Genomic DNA, 19,315 nt, shown 5'->3' on the forward strand with positions numbered 1-19,315 from the left:
GTGCAAAACATTTGAGGTTTATAAGGAAAGCAGTTTGGGTCAAAACTAAAAATCACTTATATTAGCCTTTGGGCACATCATTGTTTGGGTTAGCGGTGTTGTACTGTAATCTTTTTGTCGAGCTAAGGCAAAACCCACTTGAATACAAATACGCCTGCAGACACCCACAAAAACTCTTATGCAAACAGTATCACAGTAAAACAATTATTGTTCATGACTGTATCGGTGGTGGGGGAGGGGACATGCGAAATACTCAAGATTTTTGAGCCATCCAAACATAAAAAGTATTAGAAATACAGCAGGGACCATAATGACTTACCAAGAGCAAATGGTGTTCGACTGTATGTAATATACTTATTCTACAGACTACATTTTTTTTTCCATTTTAAACGTTCTGCTTAAAACTTACTAAAAATATTTTCCTACTAGTAACTATAACAAAAAATCAAGTACCTGCATAGTGAAGGTTATTTGGTGAAAAAAATGCGCTTTTTGTGGGCAAAGCATTTAACTTGGTAGATATTTAGAAAAAATTGCCTGAACTATTCAAAATGACCATCTTTCATGAAAAATATGATGAAGTAAGTATAAAAGACTCCTTCATTTTTTATGCAAATATTGATTACATACCGGTACACTTATCTGAATAAATTTCTGCTATTTAACTGAAATTGAAGCATGCTGATTTAAATAAGTTGTTACATAATTGAAAATATTTCAATCTTACTACACATTGGATTATAAAGAGACCAACGTCTTTATTCAATGTTTACATAAATGGTCAACTTCCTGAATGGGGAATATTTGGCGGCAGGAGATATGCTACCAGTCTGTTGTCAGTTGTGCAAACCAGTCTGACAGTTGTCAAATACTTTTTATCTCGGCAATATTGACACAAAGTTGCTCTTATGTAACACTGGTCTACAAAATTTTAAGCAGTGTTTGCAATTTTCATTCACAAACACAGAGAGAAGTCATTAATTTTGTACTGCTTTGTCAGTCTTGTTTTTTTTTCTCTAATGTTTAGTGTGTGAATTTACGTTTATGGATATCTCTCTGTAGGGGTGTACAGCTACATGGAACGTATGAGTCATATTATGTATTGTTTCGTTAAATTTATGATCCAAGATTGATTCCTCAAATCATGCCACTTTTTGTGTATAAATATATTTAAATCTGCCCTTTTCTTTTCCATTGAAAATTATGACGTTCATTTTGTATGAACAGCAAATGGAAAGGCACCAAAGTTACGACAATGCTGCTTAGTGATAACTGGCCACTTTTTTCGACTACATTCGTGAATGGCCAGGGAAAACGTTCCGTAGATGAAGTTGCAATTGTTCTGTCTGGTGAACAGATAACCTTGAAGCTGATTTTAATGTTAAATGCAATAAAATGTGTGCAGTTTAAAAATATAGCCTTGTTTACAAATAGAAAGAAATATAATGTAAATAGACGAAACAAATATTTTTTTTTCGTAGTTAATGCAAGCCCGATTCATAGATTTGCGGATCCTAGTCTGTCATTCATTTCACATGAACTCAAAAAAAATAAATCATTTCTCAAAAAAATTTTGACTACATTTTAATTACTGGCTATAAATCTGTAGATCAGTTTTCTTACTTGTATCCTAAAAATCAAAGTTTTGGGTTATATTGGAGTCATCTTTCAGTTGGTTAGTCACTTGGTAAGTTGACTGGTTGGTTGGTTCAGTTTTGCTTAGTGTGCAACTTCCACATTATTTTAAAGATTCCAGTGGAACTTATCCACATGATCACTTAATAATAATGAAGTGTAGATGTGTGTTACAATTTTTTTCTGGACTCGACAAAAGTGGGGGAACCCTAGGGTAGTAGGGCTACTAACTCCATTTTGACAAAAAATTGTGAAAAGAACTACTACTGTTTTCTTTTTTTAAAAGGGATTCCAAAAAAATAAACTAATACTGTAACACATGATTACCATGAAGAGTAGATGTGTGTAACATATTTTTTCCTGTTATGATAATGGAGGGGGGCCATAATGGCGCCGGCATCCCCTCCTCTGGTAGCACTTTGTGAAGAGAACTGGAATTTAGCATAATTTGATGTAATCTGGGTCCTATGATCATACAGGTTTTGTAAGAAGTCTTTTATGGTGCTTTCTCATTTCGTTGTTATGCAAAATAATGCTGCCTTCACCTTTTTTGGCTTAAACCGTAGTTTTAGCCGCGCCATGAGAAAACCAACATATTGGCTTTGCGACCAGCGCAGTCTGGTCAGGATCCATGCTGTTCGCTAACGGTTTCTCTAGTTGCAATAGGCTATGAAAGTGAACAGCATGGGTCCTGACCAGACTGCATGGATGCACAGGCTGGTCTGGATCCATGCTGGTAGCAAAGCCACTATGTTGGTTTTCTCACGGTACAGCTCATTTTAATTTCAACATGCATGGACTGAGGAATATTTTGAAAAGAAATTAATCTCTATCAAAAATGGAAAAACTAAATATACATTTGGACCAGTTTTACTTCGAAAAATACCATTCATTGAAAGGTTATCAATGTCCAAAGTTTCAAAGTTTTCATTCAAAAAGCAATCAATATTTTAGATTTTACTAACTGCTATGCAACCTTTATTTAGTGACTGTTAACAGCAGTTATAGTATAACTGTTAACAGTATATAAAGTTATTGTTTAGGATCACCTGAAGCCATTCATCACAGTGCCCCTGTAGCTTATACTGTAAAATCATGATTTTTCATTGGGGACTAATTTTCAAGGATTTGCAGTTAGTTAGAACTAATGTATTTTAGCTAAATTGTGATGAAAGCTTAAAGCTTATTTATACCACTCTCGAGTCCTTTTCCCGGAAAATTCAGTACTGGTGTCATGAGATGGTGTAGTTGTTACCCCAGAGGGGCTCAAACCCATGTCCCCCAGTTTGAGCGGCCGACACCTTAACCATAAGATCACTGCTTTTCCATTTTTTATTTTTTTTTGGTTTGAATTAACGTCGCACTGACACATTTTAGGTCATGTGGTGACTTTCCAGCTTTGATGGTGGAGGAAGACCCCGGTTAGAACCACAGACCTTCCGTAAGCCAGCTGGATGGTTTCCTCACATGAAGAATTAGAAGATTAACCACTCGGCCACAGAGGCTGCTTTCCTAAATTTGGTTAAATCTGTCCACAAAATTAAATCCCAACACCAAAATACACTTCCATTCATTTTATCATCAACTTTTGAAATGCAAAAATTCTTGTCAGGAAGAAGTAGCTGTTTTGGCCAAAAATCACGGAATTGCATGCTCAATAAATTAAAATTTAATGATTTTGCAGTATGCTTAAATTTTACAGAAGCAGTTAAAATGACCGAACCAAATATTCCTCTTTAATTACATCATAGCTCGATTGTTGAACAACCGTTAAAACTTAATATCGGAGATATGCAATATCATTCTGAAATCTCCCACTCAGCCATTAAATATTTTTGCGTATAATACACTTAAAAAATATTATTTTTCACAGCAATAAGTAGTTGTTTAAAGGGTCGTGGACCCTTTACATGATATACAAAGGAACGATTGTCAATATAAATATTTACAGAAAAAACAGCGGGGATTTAGCTTTGATCCGTTATATAGTTACCGACTGAACAAGTGTCTTTGTAAATAGATTGGTTCGATAGCATATTACATAATGTATGCCGATTTATGCAGGGGGGCTATATTTGCGCACTTGTAAATGATATTATTAAATTTTTTTGTAAAGAGTGTGCATTTAATTTATTTAAATAGCCTAAGTATGCTGGTGTAAGGATTAAGGGGCAAAAAAAGAAGCGTGTTTGTATATAGATTATATGGAAGATATATAGGTGTTATTTAGATAATTTAGCAGTTGCAATATTGTAACAATTTATATTCTACCAAAATGGCATCAAAGACTACTTTATATTGTATCAGAGTTATATAGCACCCATTTTGTGGTAAACCAGTTCAAAGGTGCTTTACATACTGTAAAAGCATATATTTTTGCTGGGTTAAAATTTTGCGAGTTTGAAATTTTGAGTATGTTCGCTAGGTTTAATGTTTGTGAAATTGTAAAAATGGTATCCTATTTGAATTTGAATTATATTAATGGTGAACAGTTAGGTAAGGATTAATTTTCGCGATATGTAGGGCCTTCGTGAGTATAGCGAAATTTAAACCCTCACAAAAATTTATGCTTTTACATTACAACCACTTGGGGTGCCAAATTCATCCTTTACCAGTTTAGTGACAGACCAACCAAAGCAAAGGGAGACTGAGCAAGAGAAAGCCCCTAAAACAGAGAAGGAGAGATTCTAGAGAAATGTCCGACTAACTTGGCCTGGTAGCCATTTAGACAGCCTGGTTCTTTAATGTGCTGAATATATATAGTTACAATATATACATCTCAAAAAGTTTAACATACTATATCTGGAGGCAGTCCCTTTCAAAATGTTTTTATACCCCCACAAAACAAAGTTTGGGGTGATACATAGGAGTGAGCTTGTCCGGTCTGTTGGTTTTCATGGTTTCTGGACAATAACTCGTGAAAAGCTTGACAGATTTAAAGAATTTTTGGTACAAGGTCACAATGACTCTGAACAGTTAAACCGTTTTTGGATGATAACTTGAGAACCCTTGGGCCTAGGATCAAAAATTTTGGTACACAGTTGTAACATCATGAAATAGATGTCAAGTTTGACTTTGAGGTTTAAGTAGGTCAAGGCCACAATGACCCAGAACAGTTAAACGGTGTCTGGATAATAACTTGAGAATGCTTGGGCCTAGGATCACGAGTTGATGAGAGGTTGGTCATGACCAGCAGAAAACACCTATTGATTTTGAGGTTTGACATTGCTTTACTTTTGTGACAAGGGCATATTGTAGGGGAATTATTTGTCACTCCTGTGACAGCTCTAGTTTTTCCAAGTTGACACTTCCCTAAATAGTTCATGAAAAGGAGATTGGTTGTTGTTCGCTTTTTAGTGTTCTGTTTAAGGTAACATCAGCACAAAATAGATTGTAAAATGACTTTCTGTCTTGTAGTAGTAGAGCAAGACCCCAGGTGCCCCACTAGGTGTTGTTTCAGGTACAGCCAGCACTCTGGTAAAACTGCCTCGCATCAAAGCAATCAACATCCCATGATGGGTTTTAAACCAACAACTATAAGGGGCCAGTGAGCGGCCAATGATTTGAAGTGAGCCACCTTAGCAACTTGACCATTAGTCCTGGAAGTTAAATTATAGTTTGAAGGTGTGTAGAAGATTGCTTTGGCCTGCTTAGGAGGAAGGTAAGCATTTTAGGTTTAAAATATTTACTTTTTATTATAGACTAGGGAAAGATGTGATATGCATACTGTGAAATCATTAATATTCGTGGGGGACTAATTTTCGTGGATTTCGTGGTTGTGTCAATCCACGAAATTGAATCCCAACGAACAAGTAAAACTCCCATTCATTTTATGTTCAAAAGTTGAAATCCACGAATTCATATCCCCATGAAATTGCCGCTTTAACCAAAACTACGAAATTTCGTGCCCACAAAATTAAATGATTTTACAGTATAACTTTTTTAAAAAAATTGATCAGGTAAAGATGATGGAGGCAAGATTCTTGGGATCAATTTCCAGTAAATGTGTTTTTCACAGTCGAGTTGCTAGATATCACATTTTAAACAAACAAAATGTGTACTTATTTCTTTTTAAACTTGATATTAGTTTTATCATGCACTGCAAATTACTAGTACAATAGCTTTGATGTTAAATATAAATTTAATATGCCAGTTTTTAACAATTATTTGGGTACATTGTCTTACAGGCCTTTGTCCAACAGAAATATTAGTTCTGACGTACAGACTGACCGGCATCGTGCGTTTTAATCGTAAGTAGAGATACAATTTATGTATCGCCATTAAGTGTCGACATTGAATCAAATCAGATAATCTAATGTTCAATAGCGTCTCCGGTTTGAAGATTTTTAAGGTTTAAAATTTAGAGATTTTGAATAAAACTAAACCATATTTGTTTACGTAAACTTTGTCCGATTTTAATACTGAAATGCAATGAATTTTAATGAAGACGAAAAAAATGGGCTCTTTTTTTTTATTTGAAAAAAAAGATGCGTCATTTAGTGATAGAGAATGTTTTAACACAATTTTGAATTTGGGATTTCTTTCATTGCAAAATTGATACAGTGATTCTTTTATTTGATGACATTTTTTCACATTTTTACAATTCAATGGGAAAAAAGTTTTATACCTAATTTCTTTTTATTTGCTTTAAACTGTGTCAACGAATTTTTAATTTACGATATGTTTAAAGATTAATATTTGAAAATTTACTTTTAAAGGAAAAAGTCAACAAATTAAGTCTTTCAATGAAAGTGTCCTGACTTCCCCATTTTGTAAATTGTAATTGCCCAGTTGAGTTTCAAAGCAGTAGACAAGTGGTGGATATAGGTCGTCGCATTTTTCACAGGTAAGAAAAGTAAGATTATATTTGACTAGTGATGTGCAAACAACCGAATATGGTCGGTCATTCATTACATTATATCGGCCAGGATTTTAGAGGCTTTTGTGGTTTTTTAATGTTCGATAAGAAAAAATAAACTTTGTGGTTTGGATATGAGGTTTTTGATTTGATTTCGATTTTGCTGCAACTGACGGATTTATTCTCGTATTTTAATTTTTGTAAGTAAAATATTATTTTTACAATGCAATGAATTTACTTGCAGAATTACTTCTGCCTGAAAAGATTCTATTATTATTATAATTGGCATGTGCATTCAAGGAAAGTAAAGTAGAAGAAAAAAATTTGTAATTGATACTATGTACTTCTGCAAAGAAAAGAAAAGCATGGTATAATATGTGTGGAAGTCAAGCTAATGACAAAAGTAAACTTTAACAATAATGAAGATAAAAATAGAAATAATAATTATTTTCATATGATGATAAAATTAATAATAACATCTTTATAGAGCATTACAGTTTGGCATGCTCAACCTTCTCTGTGGGACTCTTTAGTTTCACTTTAATAAGAGGAGGTACTTGTGTTTGAAAATTGATGTAAAAGTGTTCAATTTGAAAAGTATACCTCTGTTACAGAAATACCTGTATACAACAAATATCATTCTATAAAAATATATATATGAAAGTAAATGTTTTTTCCAACTGCAGTGAAACACTTCTTGGGATCAAAGACTGGGTTGCAAGACCAAGATAATCTGTTTCGGCATTCAAGGGGTTCCAGTTGGGAGCAGTTATTTTTAACAGGGGGAACTAACTCCAGACCAAGATTATTATTTACAGGTGTGAGGGGTTTCTTCTTTTCAGTGGTTTTCATTTAGAGTGGTTCCACTTTACACCATTCATTCAGTTGTCTCTTTCAGAACAACACCTCCACAAGCAGCACATGCAGGCTTCCCTGTGGTGTTGCATGTAGAGAAGTTGCTCTGTACTTCATTAAAACATTTTTTTTCATGTATAAAAATTGGATCAGGAGATAATTTATTTGTTTTCACTAAGAAAATAATAACATGAAGCTAAATAACATGAAAATAACATAGAATAATAACAGGAAAATAATAAAATTAAAAATAATAACACCAAAACAATAACATGAAAATGATATCATAAAGGAATAACATAAAATATTAACATCAAAATTATAACATTAAAATATAATAACATGAAAATAATAACATGAAAATAACATAAAAATGATAACATGACAATAATAAAATAGAAAGATGAAAATAATAACAATGTTATAATCAATCATTTTATGATCCAGTACTTAACCTGTTTTAATAAATGGCTCATTAGAATTAATTATTCAAAGATTTCTTTTCTCTGATGATGCATTAATGTTTAACACGTCCTTTAACTTATACGCTACCTTAATTAGTTTGATTTGATCTTTAAAGGCCTCCTTTGTGTAGGTAGTATATCATCAAACATAGCGATTGATAATAACTATGCTTGTTCTAGTTTCAAATGTCATTAAAATGTCATCTTTAAATGCTATGACAGCACTGGTTAACTTATTTGTTTTAACAAATATTTGCATTTAATTTAGGCTAGTGAAGGCATAGCTGTTTCCTTCCTGTGCCGAAATGCAAATATACTTGATTTTCTTAGTGTTTTAATCAGAAAATTTCGTCTCAACTTTGATCCTATGTGGAGAAGTTTGTAAATTACATGAATAAATGTAGAAAAGATATGTGAAAAGACTGTTAGAGTGAAAATATGAAGTTTGGAGTAAAATTAGCTGACCACTGACCATGGAAGGCATGTGGTCATTTTATGGAAGTCATTGGTTGGAGGGAATTCAAGTTGGCCGTTTTTGACAGATGAAAGCTTATTTAAGGTTACTGCTAAAGAAGGTAGGCTAATATAACAAAAGCAATAGTGGTAAATGATAAATGGGTTTTTTCGTATATGTAAGCTTATTTATAGTCTCCAAAGGTAACCAATATGGGCGACTCCTCCAGAAGACTGTTCGTAATGTTAGCCGGAGGATAGTGCAAGATACAGAAGATGCTCCAATTCCGGAAGCTTATCTGGTTCTTTAGCATGTCAGATGTAAAGAACCCATACACTAGACTCTTATCTCAGAGTTACTAATTTTTAGTTGGAGGAGCGGGGACCCAAACACAAGACCCCTGCTTTCATAGTCACACAGTGTTACCACTGAACCACTGACTCAACTGTATGATAAATGGTATAATAGAAAAGACTATAACAAATCACAGAAATAGAGTGGATTATGTGCTTAAGTGGTAAGGTACTCTACTATGAGATCAGGCCCCGCTTTCACTAACGTTCTCAAGTCAAAATCTCAGCTCAAGACTTGAGAAAAAGTTTAGTGAAAGCCAACTTAAGAAATTTCTCAGCTGAGACAATTCTCAGACAGTTCTGAGAAAATCTTAAGCTGAGAATTTTCTCACTTTGAGAACGTTAGTGAAAGCAGAGCCAGGGGTCATGAGTTTTCATAAACAAAGATGATTTTTTTTTTTTTCAGCCAAAGGATGCAATAATGGGTTTACTTGTAAAAGAACAAGCAATTGATTTGAATATCTTTTTAAAAAATACTTGTTCTATTTTAAAAAAATCTACAAGATTTACATTTATATCTTGGAGGATCACCCACATGGGTAACTGGTAATAACTAAAATAATAAATGGATTAAAATACACATTCAAAAAAAAAAAATTAGATTAAATTTAAAAAAAAAAAAAGACAGGTTCTACCATTGCAAATATATTTTGTGGTTCAAGGAACTTATTGAATTATTTTATTACCAGTTTTCAGTTAAAGATAGATTAAAAATCGTAATTGTACTTAATTGATATTGTAACACTACAAGGATAGATGTAACAGCCTAGATGTAACAGCCTAGATGTAACAGCCGATTTAAGTGGTTTGAAATTGCTAAAATGATCATTAAAAATATAATTTATGTAATTTTTATCTTTCTTGCTACTTAACTACAAATGCCACCAAAAAAGATTTGATGTACCAGGCTTTCGGTTAAAAATCACTTTATATATACATTGTTTATCTATATCTTACCAGAAGAGCGGCAGGCCAATAATGAATGAAGGGTGTCAACCCACGTCGCTTTTGGATGATACATACAGAGAAAACAGCTTGATTCAGGTACCATTTTGCCTACATTTTCCATATTACTTGAAAGACCTTCATAAATATTGTAATAAAGTACATTGAAGACAAAAAAAAATGGATGCATTCCTCTGCACAAAGCATCTGCCATCAGTTTTCAGTACTTTTCTCAAATACTTCGCCCATCTGCTTTTTGTAGACTTAACTATGTGGGGCGAAGTACTTGAGAAAAGTACTGAGAAATGATTACAGAGGAAAGCACTCATTTTTAACTCGACTATTCATAGAATAGTGAGCTATTGCACTCGCCCATGCGTCGGCATCGGCGTCCGCGTCCGCGTCCGCGTCCGCGTCCCGATTTTGGTTAAGGTTTTGTATGTAAGCTGGTATCTCAGTAACCACTTGTGGGAATGGATTGAAACTTCACACACTTATTCACTGTGACAAACTGACTTACATTGCACAGGTTCCATAACTCTATTTTGCTTTTTTACAAAATTATGCCCCTTTTTCGACTTAGAAATTTTTGGTTAAGGTTTTGTATGTAAGCTGGTAACTCAGTAACCACTTGTGGGAATGGATTGAAACTTCACACACTTATTCACTGTGATGAACTGATCTACATTGCACAGGTTCCATAACTCTATTTTGCTTTTTTACAAAATTATGCCCCTTTTTCGACTTAGAAATTTTTGGTTAAGGTTTTGTATGTAAGCTGGTATCTCAGTACTTACTAATGGGAATGGATTGAAACTTCACATACTTGTTCACTATCATGATCTGACATGCACTAAGCAAGTCCCATAACTCTACTCTCTTTTTTTTCAAAATTATGCCCTTTTTTGACTTAGCAGTTTTTGGTTAAATTTTTGTATGTAATCTGATATCTCAGTATCCACTAATTGGAATGGATTGAAACTTCACACACTTGTTCACTGTCATGATCTAACATGCACTGTGAAGGTCCCATAACTCTACTTGGCATTTTTACAAAATTATGCCCCTTTGACTTAGCAGTTTTTTGTTAAGTTTCTGTATGTAAGCTGGTATCTCAGTATCCACAAATTGGAAAGGATTGAAACTTCACACACTTGTTCACTGTCATGATATGACATGCAGTACAGAGGTTCAATACCTCTACTTTGCATTTTACAAAATTATGCCCCTTTTTCAACTTATGTATTCATTCAATTGACAAGGCTGTTGAATAGTCGAGCGTTGCTGTCCTCCGACAGCTCTTGTTCATCTTTATCTTATGAAAATCTGCCAAGTAATATAAGGAAAATGTAGAAAAATGTCACCTCAATCAGGACATTTTCTCCATGTGCACAGTAACCAAAAGTCATGTTGGTCCACTGCTCTGGAATGGAGAGTTAAGTTTTCCTACCAATAATTGTCTCCTGACATACTTCCGACAAATAAATAATTTCTTCATCCAATGCCATAATGTGTCTAATTTTCATCATTCTGGTTATTAATTACTTATTAATGAGTTGTAGCAGTACTCTAAATGGAACCACAACTTGGATCCCTGGGTAAATATTTGTTCTCCATTATAAGCTATGATTTAAAGTCAGTTCCTTTATATAATAATAAATTTTATCCTCCAACACTGGTCCTGGTAGAGAAGTTGTCAGTAACTTCTAGAGAACATAACTTCTACTGTGTGAAATCCAGGAATGCTGGTTAGGTTACGTGGACAAAAGTATGTAATAAAGACATTTTGAAAACCAGCCTGAGAATGCAGTTTTACCATTGGTCGGTCACAAATTTAATCTCAGAGACAACCAATGAGAGGCGAGAGATTTTAGACTGGTTTCAAAAATCGTTTTATAACTTCAAGTCTGTACTGAATATCTCTCAAATTTGGAAAAAAAATTGACTGTGCCATGTGCATATGTTTACATTGCACATTTCTTCCATGTTAAGTAAACATTTACAGTTCAGTAAAAAAATATCTATATAAGGCACTTGCTGAGGTACCAATATTTCCTATGTAAATTAATTTCTTTTTGATCGCTTAGTCTGTATACATTTGGTTCAATGAGGTGCAGTGCCCGTATTGAATTGGTATCGAAATTTGGGTCAGTGGAAGCCGTACAATATGAACAAGCAATGGGAAGTGTTATTTAAAAAAAGAGAAGATATAACCATTCAAAGATAGTCTTGTACTGATAACCCTTTTGTGGAAAAATGCATTTGTCAGGGCGTGATAATGTTAAACACTTGAAATAAGTCATTGTACTATGTCTTTTCCCAAAATTTTTATAAAATTTGACTGAAACGGCTTTTTCATGGGGATATTAATTTTTTAATATAAAATAAATGAGGATTTCATTTTAACATTAGGATTTTCATGGATTGACTCAACTTTCAAATCTTAGGCCTCTATGGCAGAGTGGTTAAGGTTGCTGACCTCAAATCACTAGACCCTCACCATTGTGGGTTCAAGCCTCACTCGGGAGCTTTGAATTCTTCATCTGAGGAAGCCATCCAGCTGGCTTAATGTAGGGTTGATGGTTCTACCCAGGTGCCCGCACCTGATGAAATAATGCACAGAGGGGCACCTGGGGTCTTTCTCCACCATCAAAGCTGGAAAGTCAACAACACACAACCTCTAAATCCATAAAAAGTAGTTCCCCACTAATGTTAATGATTTCACAGTATATAAAACTCATAGTGAAATGATGACTTTCTGTACAAGAAACACCGTTCAGGTCTTCCCAGGGAGAAGTAACACTTTACTCTCAGGACTCTGCACTTTTAGACTTTCTCTGGACTGCTTGTTGTTTTAGACTTCTATCTCATGTGGTTCTGGAACAACTTGTATATCAAAATGACTGGAACCATCGTCTTACCCTTGCCTGAGTGGAAGACCATGACTATTAATCTTAGTTTTACTGTATCTGTGTGATTCCAGCTGGTTTAAAAGTTTTGATTCCATACTTCATACATTTATTTCAATGTAAATGAAATATGGAAACTAAAATTTTTAGTCCTTTTTGGCACTATATACCCTGTACTGTGTTGGTGTACCATTAAAACCCAAATCAACATTCTTTTAGACTTTCATAATGCTTTCGACTTCTGTGAGACATTTCAGTGCTTTATCACTAGACCTAAAACTGCACAACCCGTGTTTCCAATTCTAGTTTTTTTGCGCTTTTTATCAAAATGAGAATACTATTTTTAGATGACCTTGCAAGTCTTCAAAGGAAATGGAAATATTTGCAAAAAAAAGCTAATATATAATGAAAGACTTTTAGTAAGATTTTTATTTGCCGCCGGGGATTCAATTCAGGAAATTGATTTAATTCCGGAAATCATAAAGTTCTTTGATGTACCGGAGAAAACTGTACGAAAAATGAAGATTGACATAGAAGATCTATACCAGCTCACATTACTACTAACATTGGAGATTTATTTTCATTTTGGCTTTTTAAATGGTAGGGATTGGACAGGATTAACTTCATTTTAAATCGGAGTTTGGACCATTAACTTTCAGATCAGTATCAAATTTCTCATAAAAGTATCACATATATCAAAAAAGGAAGGAGACGTAAAGAATAATACGGGGTCTAAATTTCATTAATACGGCTGGACACTGCGTCTTCCGTGTTTTATATGGAGAAAGACAAATTGCATGGTAATTTGACTGACATGGACAGTTTTATCTGGTCCAGTATCAAAACTCATTATAATTTAGCGGTGAATAGCATTGAATCGCTAGTGAAAATGTCATGGTTTCGTTTTTTTATTGGCATTTATTTCAAATAAAATTTCCGATTTCAAAACTGAATGAAAGACCGATCAAGGAGATACTGTGGCGAGAAAATTAGCGAGGAGTGCCGTTGTAAAATGAAATTTTGATAGGCTTATATGATTTATAACACTATTAGCACACTATTAAATTGATATTTTGTTAGTTTTTATGGCTTTTTGAGGTAATTATATTATTTATGTGTAATTATATAATCTTATATTACATCTTAAAAGATTTGGATAAAATGACACACTGTGATAATAACTGAAATGTAGCATAATTATTTTGTTTTGATGTATAAAGATATAAACTTATATTTTTAGCGCATAATAAAATAATATTTTCGATAAGTTATAGTTAATATTATTATTATGCAATGTATTGCAAAAGCAGCGTAATATATGGCAGCAATAAGTACGGTAAATTTAAAATCTGGGTTGTAGATGTCACATTTGCCAGGTTTAGCTATGTGCTGCTCATATTTGAAGACATAAAATTTGCATTTAGTATTTTTAAAATAAATTACAATTTTTAATTTTGAAAGAAATGAACATTGTCATGCTTAACCCTTAACCTGTTAAATTTCTATAAAGAACTTGTCCATCAATCATTTTGTACAGTACCATTGACTGTTAAAAGGGATGCTTACCTAAAAGATACTGACTGAATGGCGCACAGTGCAGATCATGATCAGACAGCATGGATGTTCAGGCTGATCATGATCTACACTGGTGGCAAAGGCAGAATCAGTTGTGTCCAGCATGATAAGGGTTAGATATTTATTTATTTATTTTAGTGTGTGTTAACTACATGTATATGTTTTTTTGCACAGTGTCTCCATTACTGATCGTTTAAGATAATCTGTCAATTGAGTTGAGTTGTTTTATTTAATACATTTTATTTCCTGAAAAAAAAAAACATTGTTGTTCAGCCATATCAAATATAGCTATAAACATGTTTATATAAAATTAATATGCTTTAAACTGGCACGTTATCCCAAACAATCATAACAGTCAGTCAATTTGAGAATTATTATGTAACTTAAAATAGTGTCTTTAAGTAGTTTCTTGCCGATAATATTTTCATATGACGATGACTGAGCTTTATCCTCAAATAGTTTCTTCGATAACAATCTGACACTATGCGAGCCGAATGATCTAACGTACTGATAAATACTGTTTGATTTTCTTTATGATTGCTTAGATTAAGTTTCTGTCAGGTGTAGATTATATCTCAATTGGAGGTAATGCAGTCGTCAATTAGTCGCAGCAAGTTGCAGTGGGTGGGGGGTGCGGGTGTTTGAACATGGAGTGTTTGTTTGTACGATTCTAAAAATACCTTTTTATATTTTATTTTGATACTGTAATTAGTTAGTCCCTACCCTCTACCCATGAATAAGCTCCCCTTTGGGGAAATTATTTGCAAAAGTGGAATGTTTATTAGGGAATTAGAGAGGGGCATTTATTGGAAGATGGCATTTAAATGGGGGTATATGGCGTACTGTCAACAGGTAACTTTAAATACTTGTCAAGTTATAGAACAAGTACATATCAGTTTCAAAATTTTCTTTACAGTAGTAAAATTACCTCCCTTTTTTCTTTTATTTTGTTGTTCCAATCCAAAAATAGGTTTAAAGTAGATATCTATTAATTTATTTGAAACAGGAAATGCTTTAGACAGAAACAAGGTTAAGTCCACCAAGTCAATTTAACTGTCACAGTTTTCCCCCTTACAGAAGTAACGCATAACATAATCGACACAAAGTTGGTACAACTAGGAATCTCAGATAGAAAAGTCCCATAAGTATTAAATATTTGTTGTTTTAAGAACAGCTCCCACCCTTTACAAATATGATTATCATTTTCTAATATGAATGCTTGTAGGCTAAACTAGGGATTATGTCCAAATAAGTCATATCATGTCAGATTTGGAATTAGTTTGTCAGGAGTTGAGACACAGTGGCCATAACAAGCATTATTTACATTGGGGTATGTCAGCGTAAATCAGCTGTTCTGATGTTTTAGGGACATAATTCTGTACATATTGACAAGCAAGTTTTATCAACTCTGTAAAAAATACTATGGACTAGAAAAGTGAAGATCAGAGGGTTACTTGGTATGGGAGAGAGTTTTAATGTCAGATCATGGATATTGTACAGTCGGCCATTTCAGACTTTACAGTACATGTATAAGACATAAGGGAGGCCCTGTATAAAATAAATTGCATAACTGCCACCTGTATGATGAGAGGCCCTCTACAGACTATCAGCATAAATATTACTGCCAGAGCAAAGGCCCTGTTATGCATAAATAATAAATATAAATATAATAGATAAAAAAATAAATAATATGCATAATGTAAGGTGTAAATATAATCTCAGATTTTTGGATCTCTCACAGCGTATGGACTTAAACAGACTTAGATAAACTAGTTACTAATAATTGTACGAGACCTCCCTCACAGTAGATCTGAACTTGACTAAATGGTCAGTTACTTTGTAAGTTGGAGTAATTTAATTACTATGACAGCACTGGAGTTCTTCAGCTGAACTCATAGAGTAACACACTTTATAAAGCAAACCTGACCGACATAATTATAACTTAAAACCAACTTTAAGCTGTCTCTGAGTGAAATCAAAGTTTCGATCCAGTCAGCAATATCAGCTTGTCATGTCTCCGAGTGAATACCATTCTTGGACAGAAAAATTGATATTTATGGATTGTTTGGTTACGAAACTATGTAATCTGGTCACTCGAGATTTTTTTTATCGAGGTTTGAATATTTTTGACAATAATCGTACTTGAAACTGATGCCGTTGTTTACTTTAATAGATAATTGTTGTATCATCCTGACTTTTAATATCTGTGTCAACTACACGGATCAAAGTTAGCGATAAATTGCAAACCATTTATTGATACGTTTGACTGATAGGTGAAATCTCGTTAAAATGAGTATCAAAAAAGTTTTGGTCATTTCGAGTGGTGTATGAGTCAACATTCCTAGACAAGTTTCTTTTCATGCAAGATGTTTTCACATTTTATGACTGGTTTAATTTTTGGTTTAATTTTTATTTTACACAGTTTTGACTGTGTTTTATCAAACTGAAAGGTTTCCACCCCAAATTTATTGATGTTTGAACTTCAAGGGATACTGAATGCTCTAAGCGGCAGCCAGGCAGTGATTTTTCCCAGAGAGTACATGTACAGTTATCTAACTGAAGGCTCAGGGTACGCTATTAGTATAGGTCCGATAGTTCGGCAGCCATTCCTGCATCATCCATTATCCACAGTTGTTTTTTTATCATTCCAGAGATCACAATGTTGACTGAATCAAACTGATACTTGGTCAGAAAAGTTTCTAAATCAAATCTTGCACAAGTTTGAAAATGGTCATCTGGAGTCAAAAACTAGGTCACATCATAGGAAAACTTTGTTTATACTTCAGAAGTAATGTTTTCAATCTTAACTTTATGAGCTCAAGTCAGAATGTTTATCATTATCTAGGTCAAGTCTGATACTAGGTTATCTACAGTTTAAAAGTAGGTCACTAGGTCAGATCATTGAAAAACATTGTTAGAGTTAAAAACTAGGTCACTAGGTCAAATCATTGAATAACCTTTCTAGTACTCTAAAGAACGTCTTGAGGAATATCTACCTACTCCTTATGAAACCTAGTCAGAATCTTTGTCTTATGAAATCTAGGTCATTTTTGAAACTAGGCCATCTTGACATATTTTCAAGGTCAAACAGTCAAGATAAGGTGAGGGACATAGGGTCATCATGGTCCTGGTGTATAGATTATCATTATGTTCTGAAACATTTTTATTGATACATTTTATTTTGACGTCTGAGAAATAATCTAACTATTTCAATCAATCAGTGGGGCCAAATTAGAAAATGTTCAGCAATATCAAAACGTTTTCATTAATAAAATATAAAATGGTATTACCACACATCAAGTTGAAATGAAGATAATATCAATATTAGCGTTTAAACCTGTTTAAAAAGAAATATAAGCAGTGTAAACTTATCATAATACCACTGTATTTTACTGACTATCACCGAGGGTGTGAGTCACTTGGTTATTAAGCATATTTCTGGCTTTGACGGGGGTTGGGGGGGGGGGGGGGGGGGTAAGTGATTCTGCCTTTGCAACCAGTGCAGACAAAGATGCAGGCTGATCATGGTCTGCAATGTTCACTAGTCAATCAGTAAATTTTTAGTGAAAACCCCATTAAATAAAAACATAGTACTGCCCAAATTGAATGATGGACCAGTCCATTTAGAAATCCAGCATGGTAAGGGTTAATGTTACAAGAAAACTACAAGTGCCAATGTTACAGTGTTTCATGTAAGGAATGCACCTTAGGAAAGCCACTAATCTTCTGCAAGTCAGTCCACATGAAAGAATTTTCATTCTAAGCAGGGTTTTGAGCCTTAGTGATAAAGGTTAAATGTTTTGGAGGTCTATGACCTTAATCACTCAGTCATAGAGGTTATTGATTATAAAATGTCGAGAAGAAAAACACAAAGAGTAATGTTTTAGTTATTGTACACAAAATCTAAATTTTCCGCAAATTTATATGGCTAAATTCGAAACAGCTGTTGCCAAGATATCTGCTGACTGCGAAGTACAGCTAACTTAAAGGCTGTTCGAACTTGCCTTATGGTTTGAAAAAAAGATTTTAACTTTCAAGGAGATCTCGGCGTAAGGTCAAGGGTTATGAAATGTTATTTTTATATATTTCTAATGCCTTTAAGTGGTGTAAATGGTAACTAAAATCAAATCGTCATTATACTTAGTCCGTACAGAGACTTTGCACTTATTATATTATAAGCACCCGATTTTAACATTATACTTACCATATATTATTGAAGTACCTCGCGACTTTCTTTGTAGTGCTATAGTATGTGGTCCAAATCAATGATAACTGCAGATCTTTACTTTAATTTGTCAATTTTATAAAGACATGTCTTGTCGTATCAATTAATTGGACAATTTTGACAATCTGACAGATAGTTTATATGAAGAGTGGCCTATTTTAGTTGTTACAAATTTAAATAAAATCCTTTTTGAAAGAGTAATTTGATAACGGAAAGACTAATTTTTGCAGTCAGGTAGGTCTCCATATTGTGGCGCCTGTAAAATCATAGGTCAGCTATGATTATGTGGTTAATCAAATTTTCATGAAATTACACTTGTTTATTAATTCCAGAACATGAATTTGCATAATAATTTAATTTGCCAGTGCATAAACAAAATTATTGCCTGTGCATAAAGAAATTATACGATTCAGTCCCATGAGGAAAAAATCTAGTGGTGTTAACCATACTGAGAAGTTATGAAATAGTTTCCACCAAAACTGTTACTTTGTGCGAATGAATTTGTGGATTTCAAATTTTAAAAGAAATTTTGTTTCTTCATCAGGATATGATTTTGTGAATAATTAGCAAAACCTCGAAATCTCCTGCAAATAATACTGACTTCACATTTAAAATGACTTCCCCGTCTGTCGTCTGTCGTCTGTCAACATTTAGCTTGTGTAATTGCGATAGAGGCTGTATTTTTCAACTGATCTTCATGAAATTTGGTCAGAATGATAACCTTGATGAAATCTAGGCCGAGTTCGAAAATGGGTTATCTTGGGTCAAAAACTAGGTCACTAGGTCAAATCAAAGAAAAGCCTTGTGTATGCGATAGAGGCTGTATTTTTCAATTAATCTTCATGAATTTTGGTCAGAATGATTGCCTTGATGAAGTCTAGGTCAAGTTTGAATATAGGTCATCTGGGATCAAAAAGTAGGTCACTAGGTCGAATCAAAGGAAAAGCTTCTATATGTGATAGAGGCTGTATTTTTCAATTGATCTTCCTGAAATTAAGTCAAAATGATTGCCTTGATGAAATCTAGGCCGACTTTGAAAATG

General features: G+C 33.7%; 1 protein-coding gene across 2 annotated transcripts in view; it reads left to right on the forward strand.

Annotated features, from left to right (window-relative positions):
- The first annotated feature begins 6,518 nt into the window (after window positions 1-6,518).
- The window catches only part of LOC123538630 (serine-rich adhesin for platelets-like), a 145,578-nt gene continuing 132,781 nt past the window's right edge, over window positions 6,519-19,315 (forward strand). The window contains exon 1 of one of the 2 annotated variants that reach the window (XM_053530425.1): window positions 6,519-6,693. The gene's annotated coding sequence lies outside the window, so the exon portion shown is untranslated. The remainder of the gene's footprint in view (window positions 6,694-19,315) is intronic. The other variant, XM_045322852.2, reaches the window with a different exon arrangement.

Source organism: Mercenaria mercenaria, chromosome 18 (assembly GCF_021730395.1).
Source record: "Mercenaria mercenaria strain notata chromosome 18, MADL_Memer_1, whole genome shotgun sequence".
Classification (NCBI taxonomy): Eukaryota; Metazoa; Mollusca; class Bivalvia; order Venerida; family Veneridae; genus Mercenaria; species Mercenaria mercenaria.